Source organism: Suricata suricatta, chromosome 16, assembly GCF_006229205.1.
Source record: "Suricata suricatta isolate VVHF042 chromosome 16, meerkat_22Aug2017_6uvM2_HiC, whole genome shotgun sequence".
NCBI classification, from domain to species: Eukaryota; Metazoa; Chordata; class Mammalia; order Carnivora; family Herpestidae; genus Suricata; species Suricata suricatta.
The window spans coordinates 8,703,180-8,714,368 of record NC_043715.1 but is presented as its reverse complement, the minus strand read 5'-3'; the positions used below and the strand labels follow the sequence as shown (position 1 = coordinate 8,714,368).

The 11,189-nt window shown below is 45.6% G+C and overlaps 1 protein-coding gene across 15 annotated transcripts in view; it reads left to right on the top strand.

Annotated features, from left to right (window-relative positions):
- The window catches only part of WWOX (WW domain containing oxidoreductase), a 923,424-nt gene that overhangs the window by 341,362 nt on the left and 570,873 nt on the right, over window positions 1–11,189 (top strand). The window lies entirely within an intron of this gene.

Genomic DNA, 11,189 nt, shown 5'->3' with positions numbered 1-11,189 from the left:
TAAGTGAGGATGTATTGCTTCCGTATATTAAGAAACCTGTTATCTAATTCAGCAAAGAAATTGCTGATGCCACTGAGGAATGAATAAAGTTCCAAAACACGTCTCTCTAGATTGTTCCCCTTCCGTCTTACCGGGTTACTTAAAAATACCAACACGCATTTATATCAGACATCACTTACTCTTCACCTGCAAATGCCCGTGGATGGGAGAACCGGGCAACAAGCACCGAAAGCATTGGGGGAGACTCGGTGGGCTCCGTGGCCTTGGTAATAAAGAAAAGGGCATCCTTTCACTTGCAAACTCAGCTCCTGGCATCCTTTCTTCCTACCAGTAGGCTGCGTAGTAAACAGACGCATGCGCAGGTACACGTGCGTGCTTGCATTTCTGGAGAGCCCGCTGGTGAGCAGAAGTCTGGTTCACGGGGGTCGGCCGCTCTCTTCTGGAAACCGGTTTGGAGGCGTTGAAAGGGCTCGCGCATGCCTGCCTGCCCCGGGGCCTGGTGCAGAGCCGCCGAGGCGGCAGCGCCCGCCCGATGCCACCGCTGCCACCCCTGTCGCCATCGGGCGGTGCACGGTGGGGTGTGTGATAGCAGACTCACCCCTGCGTTGTGGCTGCCCCGTGCGCCTGGCTGGAGCTGCGAGTCTGTAGTCCCCGGATGTTAGTTTTCAGAGCGTAAAAACAGTCCACGGCCCGCAAAGGGTGCCCACTCCCCTCAGCCCCCTACAAAACTCAGGCAGAGGCAGGGAATGGGTGTCCTCACTGTCAAGGTGGCAGGGCACCCCCACCCCACCCGAACACGAACCTTGTCTCCGGATACAGTCAGGGGCTGTGTCTGCTCCCTTAAATCAAGCCTTTGGGCACAGTTTACAGGCGTGGCTTCTGCTCAGACACCCCGACCTTTCAACAAGGATGTGAAACCTTTTCAGAGGCTCCCAATGATGCGCACTGGAAATACCCACCTGAGCGCAGACCGGGAAGAAGGCGACGTGTCGCTGTGCCAAGGGCAAGGACCCAGGGACCTCGCGGAGCTCCAGGGACACCGTGGGCACGTCGAACTTGAAGGTCATTCATTCGTCCTTGCGAGAGCCAGGCGGTGTCTCCCAGGCCCGTGGCCTAAGACGTGCCGTGGCCCGCGAAGGGAGTGGCTTGCGGGTGATCACCGTCCTCCCCACTCAGGCATCCTCATGCATTTCTTGTTATTCCAGTTGAGTGCTGCATTCAGACAGAGGTTGCCAATAAAGTTTATTGTAGGAGCAAAGTGTCAATATCTGTAGTACCCCCTGCCTGGGGTGCTTGTAATTAAAATGCCACGGATCGTCCGGGAGAGGCATGAAAATTTGATGGCAAATTGATTTCAGGTTCATCTTGAAATTTGTCCTCAGCTGGACTCGATACTCCTGGCAGACGTGGGATGGCTTTTGTCAGGAGGGTCTGCTAGGATGAGACAGAAATGTCTTGATCTGAATATTAAATACAGCATGCTGTTTATGACAGATTATTCGTTCCGTGCTAAAACACAGGGCTCCTTCTCCTGACACATTCTTCTCCATTGAATGTGTAAGATAGGATTGCATAGATCCGCTTTGCATATGAAAAGAAGTTGCATGAAAATTTGCCCGGCCCAAGAAATAAAGAGTTTTAGAAACACTGGCTTCAAACGCAGGGTATTCTATCCAATATTCTAAACTTAGAAATGCTACTTGCATCTAATTTAAGAAAGCTAGGAAAAGAATGGTGATCAAGATAGTGTAATCAACTATCATGGCTGTAGAGTGTTTCCTCGGAATAGCGTTATTACAGAAAGGGGGGAATAAAGCCATACAAGTGAAAAAAAAATCCCAGTGTTTAATATAATAAATTGCTGGTTCCCGTAAACTTGCATTTATGCATCGCATTAGAAAAGCCATTATCCTTAGGTATTGTTCATGCAGAAATGCACCGTGATGATAATATAATTTTAAAAGTATATCTGCTTTCAGAATTTAATTTGAAAAAGGTTCTAGGGAAAAATAACGTTGAGTTCTGAATGTTTTCAATTTAAAAAAATGTGTTGTTCAGTTGAATTAACTCTGTTCAGGAAAACCCGTTTTACAATCTGAAACTATTTGTTTGGCAATTAATCGTATTTACGTTCGAATTCAAAGTATGATTAGAAACGGGATTTAAAAGAGCAATACTCAGATGGAGTGCGTTCATTCATTCATACAGCAGACGCGTGCAGAGTCCCTGCAATGTGCAAAGCGAGGCAGGATGGCCGGAGATCTCTGGGTGGGACATCTATGAGACCCCGCCCCCCCATCTCAGGCCATCATGCCACAACTGCATTCGTGGCATACCGTTAATTTTTGAAACATCGAATTAGCCACTTGAGAATCTGCCCCGGCTGACTTCAAAATTAACGAAAGGGATTTCGTGCCATTCCTTTGGAGGCACAATTTTAAAACGAAGACAGCAGCTCCCTTTACCTCCGGACGCAGCAGTCGGTTTGGAACCGCTTGCTGGAGGGGGCGGGGCTGGACCTACATCTCGCTCGTGTTGCAGCTCAGGCCGTCACAAGTACTCGGGCCCATCAGCAGAAAAGAAAAGGAGCCCCAGCATATGCTCTCCGGTCATCAGAGTCGCTCCTTTGCACATTCAGGAGATATTTATGGATCTTTTATTAGGACAGTTTTTATGGCCCAAGATTAAAAGTTAAAGTTAAATAATAAAAGTAATGAAGATGTGTCTTTGGAGGCTCCAACTGGTTTGTGTTTTCACCCGTTTGTCAAGGCCCATTGAATTTTGATGGTAGCATTAAAAACAAAAAGCCAAAAAACCCCAAAAGGATGCCCCGATTCATTTTTGGAAGGAGACGGGGTATGAATGAACAAGCTAATAAATTAACATACGCTCCAGAGATGCTAATTGGTATCTTCTCTGTGAGTATAGGAGGCTGCTCTCTTCCGATGTGACTCCTTTAACATTCTCAAGAAATATATTGTGGGTAATGTGTGATAAAAGATTTAATTGTTTGGTCATAGCCCTTAAATGTCAAGATAGAGTGTCTTCAGCCCCACTAAGTATGTTTCTGAGAGAAGCAATCAGTAGAAAATAATGCTCCTTGGGGCTTATCCAAGAGTTTGTTTTAGATTCTCAAGTATATAGTATTGTGTGGTTGTTCCTTTTGGTCGGAGACCTTGGTTCAAATTCAAAGTGAAGTTTCACTGTAGGGTGAGTCAGTCATCCAGTGGAGCTAGTCAAATAGTATAGTCTGACCTTGCACTTGGATTGTCTATTCATTACACTGACATTTATAGCACTGAGGGAGTGAAAAAAGGATTCTGTGGTCAAAACTATTTCAGAAACGCAGTCCTTATCAGAGCCTTTTAAATGCAAATGTGTTTTCTACCTCTCTAAGAAGGGAAAAGAGTAATAGTAATTTCCAAACTTCACCACGTGTGACCAACCCCCACCCCTTTTTTTAATTTTCTATTTCTATGGGACACCCTTAAACAGAACATCCAGGGGATAGATGAATATTGTTTTCCAAACATCTTACTACCATCAAAAATGCTTCCACTTTTTCTCCCTGATGATCATTTGGTGGGACCAGCCTACTTTGGAATATCCCCTGGAAAACTTGCTATCCTCACAGGAGTCTGTTGTGGGTCCCCATTCACACCACGTTATTAAGATGAATCCTAGGACACATTTTTCTCCATGTAATATATATTTTTTTAAATTCTGTTAATGGAATGACTCAGAATCCCCCATTCTGTGACATCACTATGGCGTTTAGGAAGACTCCCCCGTTTACAGGTGTCTGACAAAAAGAGTACCTTTCACACATAGCACCCTGGTCTCTATTATAGAGCATTCTAGAAGGAACTGGTTTCAGTATCTTTACTACCACACTTGCTTTGACTTTCTTCTTTAGTAATTAGGTAATTACGTATAATTAGCACATTAATTATGTGCAACAGCTGCCGTTGAGTGTGTGCGCGTACAACCACTTTGAAACAGCTTGTGAGTTCACTCTCAGACCTGAGACATGTTTCTTCTTGGCACGTGTTCACTAATTTTTTTTCCACGTGTGGAGGCAAAGAGCAATGCAGGGAAGTAAAAGGTAAGACGGCTTGTTATATATTATTACGTGCAGTGAGTGATTTAAAAAAACACATACAGGATAATTTCCTTGTTATATAAAAATGCATAGGAAATGGATTTACATAAATAATAGTACTGTAAGTTTGCTACCTGTCTGCCTTCCTTTTCTCAACAAATATTGATGAGATATCAATTATGTGCCACTCACTGTGCTGGTCCTGGAAATACAGCACCCAACAAGACGGCCATTGTCTGTGTTTGGGGAATTAGAGGCAATTTAGTCATTTAAAAAAAAAAAAGTCTTCCTGTAGTTGACTTCCTGTAGTTATTACACTTCCTGTAACTAATTGGTCACTTTCTTTTTTTTTTTTTTTTAGTGTTTATTTTTGAGAGGGAGAGAGACAAAGGTGAGCGGGAGAGAGGCAGAGAGAGAGAGGGAGACACAGAAGCCGAAACAGGGTCCAGGCTCTGAGCTGTCAGCACAGAGCCTGACACGGAGCTCAAACCCATGAACCTTGAGATCATGACTTGGGCGGAAGTCGGCTGCTTAACTGACTGAGCCACCCAGGGGCCCTCTCACTTTTATGATGAGAAAGAAACCCCCCTCAAATCATGTGGGAAATTTAAGATAATTCCATAAAAAGCCTAGGGCTAGGCACATAGTATGAGCTCAATAAACATGTATTGAATTAAGTGTGGTTATATTTGCATTTGAAAGCAGCGCTGGCACTAAACACCAGCTCTCTTTGCATATCTGTATCTGTGCCTGTACCTGTGTCAGGAGGCTTAGTGACTTATTTGGCCCGTCATGCATGTCCCTGGAAGATCCCTTGGGAGGGACGGTGACTCACACGTGGCGTATGGACTTTCTCCGAAGACCTCTGTCGACACCACACAGGCTGCGTAGACCCACCTCTGGCCAGACCTGGCAGAGCTGAGGGGAGGGGGGAGGCGGAAGGCGGCCATCCGTCCATCCCCTCAAAGTGTCTCCCCGTCTCCCCGCCCACCGCCCTCAGCCACCTGTCTTTGCACCTGCCGGGCTCCTCCGTGCCTGCACGCTCAGCTCTTCTCCGTAATAGAGTCTCCCATAAAGGTGGCTTTGCAGAGGGCGAAGTGTCCTCCTCCAAGTAAGTCAGCACATTCACTTCAGAAAGAGAGAGAGAGAAAAGAATGAAACTCCAATCTTGTCATCCCAGCAAAATAAAAGGACTCCTGTTGGTGAACCATCTTTGGCCAGCAGGAAATTTTTGCTTTGATAGGCTTCTCTCCCTCCGTCTCCCTCTCCCCTTCTCTCTTCCTCCCTCTGTCTCTCCCCCCTTTCTTCCTCCCTCCTTGCTCGCCAACCCCCTTCTCTTTTATGTTATATCCGTGCAGCCCACTGACCCTGGCTAAGAGTCCACCGGGAGCCCCCGACCCCTTCCTCTAGGCTCTTCTGTCCTCAAAGGGACAGCCATGCAAATGTAGGGGAGGTTTTCTGTTGGCCTTTACAAGAACACTCCCTGTTTATGCGCCGGGCGCTGCTTATCTCCCTGACCAGTACATCACCCACGTCCCTCCAGGTCGGTAGATAAAGAGCTCGTTTCTTCCAATAGCTGCATAATATTCCACAGTGTGGATAGTCCATGATTGATTGCCGCTGGACCTCCACTATTTTATATTCTCATGTTCATAGCTTTCTGGACATTTGGAAGCATTTTAGAAACTTTACATCATCTCTGTAGACGTACAGCCCCCAATTCCCTCTAGCATGTCCGTATAGCGAGGCTGTCCTGCACACTTGTATGTGCACTCGCCTTCCCCCAGAGTCATTCTCCGTCACGTCTCCCCCTCACATCCCTCTCTGCCCTTCTTCCATGCCTGCAGAATGTTTATTTTTTGCACAGGCAAAAGTCCAACCGAAAGAATACTTATTTAGCATAATTTAAACATGAGGGTATTCTAATGCTACTTCCATTTAAATAATTCAAAAATCCGTTGCAAGGTGTCTGAATACTTTGGGAAGAGAGCTGTTAATGGATATATCATCGAGGCTGAAGACAACCTGTGTTCTTCTGTCTGCAGTTGAGAAGTATATGGCAAAGATCGAGATTAACGTTGTCGTTATCGGTGTTGTGATATCTGAGTTGTCCGCTTGCTCCTTTCTGGAAGCCTGGGTCTGAGTTCTGAGAAATCGTTTTCACCCCTCTTTGGGAACGATGAATTTCAAGTGGTTTTAATTTTAGCTGCATTATTTGTTTGCTTTATGTATTGTTAAAAGTTTTATGAAAAAGTCTTATATGCGTTTCTTATTTATGAAATCAGGGCAGACATCCTTCAGATTTGAAGCAGAGATCTCAGAATATTAAAATCTTGGACTGCATTTATAGCAGCATGAACGATTCTTCTGAAATTGACATATCAAGGAACTGCTCATCTATTATTAAATTAACCTTTTCCTCAACCAAAATATTTATCAGATGTAACTTGATACCCAAATTTCCTTTACTTGCTAATCTAGAAACTGTGACATACACACATCTTCATTTTTGTATTCTTGGTTTCCTACTGTATTTTAACACTTTAAGCATCCCCAGAAAAGTAATAGAATGAGCAATAGAAAATCGCCGGAATTGAAATTATTTCCAGCTATGTTTAAATATGAATGTCTTGTTCGACTCTTAGCGTATGTATTTATGGCTGTGTGATAGGATTATGTCATCGTAATGAATGTCTGCTGAATTATGTGGGATTCAACAGGGGATGCAAATGGACTTGAATTCGGTAACTGTCGTGCTGTGGTCCAGAGAGGCTGGAGACTGAAATATCCCCCTGCTCCCCCACATCTGTCAAGCGCCCTCAGCGCTCTGGGTGACTTTCATCTATTGGACGTGGCGAAGCCTGGGCCCTGAGTACGTGTCGTAAGAGAAGTGTTAAAAGGCAAACCCGAGTCACATCATGGTTCTGCCTCATTTGCTTCGGGTTTGCTTCCCTTTGGATCAAGAACAATGCCGTGCAGCTTTTTCCCCCTCCTTCTTGTTCGGAATGCCTAACCTTAAATGAAGTGACTAGCATACCTTATTACATGGCCTTCATTGTACTAGCGAGTGAGCAGAGTGTGCAGAGTGTGGAGACCGAGTGAAAAGAGAAGGAAGGGTCTGGAGTTTGAATCCCAGTGCCTTCCTCACTGGCTGTCTGCCCTTGAGCGGGGTAATTAGACTTTCCTCAGGTTGCCTGGGAACAGATAATTTTAGGTACTTCCCAATATTCCTGTAAGATTCATATGCAGTAGACGTACAGGGTCTGAAAGTGCCTGTTAAATAGGAGCCTCGTATGTGATAGTTGGCAGCGTGGTTTCTGCCGTGCTCACTATGATTCATGTTATCTTTATGGAAAACATCCTTCCTTAGGAGTAATTTTTCTATTTTCACGCAGTGGAAACTTACCATTAGCGGCACCTGTTTACCGAGCACCTAGGTTTCATTCACTTCAGAGGCCTCTACTGAATGCCCACCATGGATGGGCGCCATGTCAGACCCCAGGGGGACAGTAGCCGCTGCAGCTGGCAAGCTCCCTCCCCGGCAGGGAGTGGATACAGATCCCCACTGGCCAGGGAGAAGGATTCTGGCCGAAAGATGAGCACATCCCTGCTTCCAGAGACATGTCCAACTTTGCCAGAGCCCAGCAAGGGTTCCGCTTCCAGACAGGACTTCCCCAACAGGGTGGTGGTGGGAACGTGTCTTGGTGTGGCTGCTTACAGTGGACACTTCCGCCCGATTCTCGCCCTGCGAGGCCGTCCTGCCCTTCCAGAGCGTGGCCTCAGCTCACGACACCGTCGCTGTCGGCTATGCGGAGTTCCAAGCCACTCAGCCAGTGGGCTAAGTCCGAGTTTTGCTTGGTTGTCTTTCCAGTTAAATCTCATCAGGGAGATTATAGATACGGATGTTGTCTCTGGTGCGAGGGTGCTCAGCTCTGCTTACTAGCCATATGGCTCTTGGGCCTCCGTTGTCTCCTCTGTATAATGGGGTCACATTATAACTGACCTCCTCAAGTTGTAAGGATTAAAAGGATTGTTTTTTAGTTTTTATTTATTTTTGAGAGAGAGCGAGGGAGTGAGTGAGCATGAGCAGAGGAGAAGCAGAGAGAGCGGGACCCAGAATCTGAAGCAGGCTCCAGCCTCTGAGCTGTCAGCACTGAGCCCACCGCGGGGCTCAAACTCATGAACCGCGAGATCATGGCCTGAGCCAAAGTCAGAGGCTCAACCGACTGAGCCACCAGGGCGCCCCAGGATTATAAGTTTGAAGCGCTAACATGCTTCCCTACACCCAGGGCACAATGAGGGTTATGACTCTGCTGTTGCTCTTCCTTATTTTTAGCAGTAAGGGCCTTGTTCTGTGAATATTCAACCTTAGGATGGTTGTTTTTGTCATTTTTTTATCCTTTCCTCCACCCTCTCTGGCATCCCTGCCCTCCACCAAACCCCTCTACTGACTAAGGTAAGACATATTAGCAATCATAAGTGCCTTCCAAAATTTTTTTACCTTCGTATTTTGTGGGTCTCCTACCTATGGGTGTCTATGCAGTCTGCATACATACAGATACATATTTGGGGCTTTCGGGATGTCTCCTTTCTGGTGGTTTTCCTTGATTGTACATGGAATGCTTCTTTGCATATGCTGTTCTGTATCTTTCTTTTCTCATCCAACTATAGCATGATATTCCATGATGCGGGCGTACCATGATTCATGCACTTCCGCATCCCAAATGTATTAAAGGGCATTCATTTGGATTCTAAAGATTTCTGCCTGCACTCTTGGCCTCAACGAGGGAGACAATGAGCATCTTTGTTTGTGTGTCAGACTGATGCTTTTATTTCTGGGGGATGGATTCCCAGGTGTGGGATTGCTGGGCCAGCCCCTACATTTGTAAAATGGATTTTTAGCAATCTAATGGATTGCGCTGAAGAGAGCCAAAAATCTTGATAGAAACAGTCAACTTAGAGCAAATTTTTCAGATGTAAAAGTGGATGGTAATTAAGAGGAAACACATTAAAAAGAGTCATTTGACCAGCATATCACAGTATTAATTGATTTTAATGTCAGGGAGTCTTCAGATTCCAATATCTGAGGATGAAGAAGCAGGTGGAAAGCCCACCAGTTATGCACGCATATTTCGCACCCGGTATTAGGAAGTCGCTCGCTGGCCTCTGCTCCTGATTTTGTAGAACAGAACTTTTTCCACGGAGAGGAATGGGCTGTGATGGAGCTCCTCCAGGGGGAACCAGCGTGGGGCATGTGAGAGAGGACGAGCTGGTTTTGAGGCGCGGCCCAAGTTCACGTTCGGGCAACGCTGTCTACTGGCAGTGTGAGATTGGGCGAATCTTCTACTGTTTAGACCTCCTCCTTTGTGAAAACTGGGCTCTCATGCAGGCTAAATTACATGTATTAGTATGTGTCACACAAACTCTGAATAAGCATTAACCCAAGGAATGGGAGTCATCATACTGGCTTTCAGATCATTTCATTGGTATTATTACGATGCCTACCTTCTTGAGTGTTTTTTGGTTTTTTTGTTTCTGTTTTTGTTTTTTTGCTAGTATTAAAGAGTTCTTCTCGAAGGATTAGGTAGTGTTTCGTCACTGCTTTAAGAAAGGAACCTCAGGGCGCCTGGGTGGCTCAGTCGGTCAAGCGTCCAACTCTTGATATCTGCTTGGGTCATGATCTCACTTTCGTGAGATTGAGCCCCATGCCAGGCTTTGTGCTGACAGTGTGGAGCCTGCCTGCCATTCTCTCTCCCTTTCTCTCTGCCTCTCCCCTGTGCGCGCTCTCTCTCAGAATAAATAAACATTAAAAAAAAAAAAGAACTTCACTTTTTAAAAAATTTATTTTTATTTTTGAGAGACAGAGAGAGCGTGAGCAGGGGAGGGTCAGAGAGAGAGGGAGACAAAGAATCTGAAGCAGGCTCCAGGATTCGAGCTAGCTTTCAGCACAGAGCCTGACGTGGGGCTCGAAACTAGGAACCGTGGGATCATGACCTGAGCCGAAGGTGGACGCTTAACTGACTGAGCCACCCAGGCGCCCCACGAATCTCACTTTTAAAAATATAATAAGCCCACATGAAAATGCAATTTACCCTGAATTCTGCATCTATGAAAACTAGTATGTGTGTGTGTGTGTGTGTGTGTGTGTGTGTGTGTGTGTAGTGTTTAGTTTGTAGGGTATGTGGATATTTGTCTGTATTTTATTAATGTGTATATAATTTTGGTACTGGAAATGAGGAAAGCGAGCATTTGAAAGTCACAACAAATTCTGCAGATTTTCAGGAACCCAAGGTTCAGCGAGGGTACATTGCCAGCGAGTCACCTTGCGGTGAGCAGCAGTGCTGACTGCAAACCGTGCCCGTCTGCATCTGAAACCCGTGTTCTTTCCACGCAGACAAGACTGCGGAAGAGAAGGGAAGCTATAGAAGGCATTTTCCAAAATTTGGAAGTTGTTCTGAGATTCTGTCATCCTTTCCGTGCTGTCTTGGGCAAGGCAGGACGTAGATCCATGAGACCTGGAAGGATTTGAGAAATGAGGGTTGGAACAAACAACACAGAAATTCTGGTTAAATCGAGCTACCATTCTGGCTTATTGAAGGGAAGCTCACTTTTAAAAGTATGGTACTTTATTGAAGGCCCTGTCTGTATTTCAGAAAAACAAAAACTTTATTCTTTGAGTGTCTCTGAGACCTAGCTTCTTCCCACCAGTCACCTCCATTCACATTTCTGGAAGTTTCCCTCTGTGTGGAATGGCAGTAACTCACCCAGCCCCTGGGCTCTGGCTGCAGTCTCTTCTACTCCGATGTCACTCTCCTTTGCCTTCTTCAGAAGCTATTATATGACCTCCAGATCTCTCTTTGACTCCCTGTATTACCATTAGAAGACATCTACACTGGGAAATCGCTCAGTTCCTGTTTTTGATTAATATTTTATCAGCCGCAAGAGGAAATGGTATTCTGTAGCAACACTAATAAGTAATTGAGCAGATGAGATGCTCCTGCTAGCTTTGGTGAAAAGTACAGGCAAGGTTACCCCTGGAGAGCTCAGGATAATAAAGTCAGGTGTCTGAATCGAATATCTGATAGGG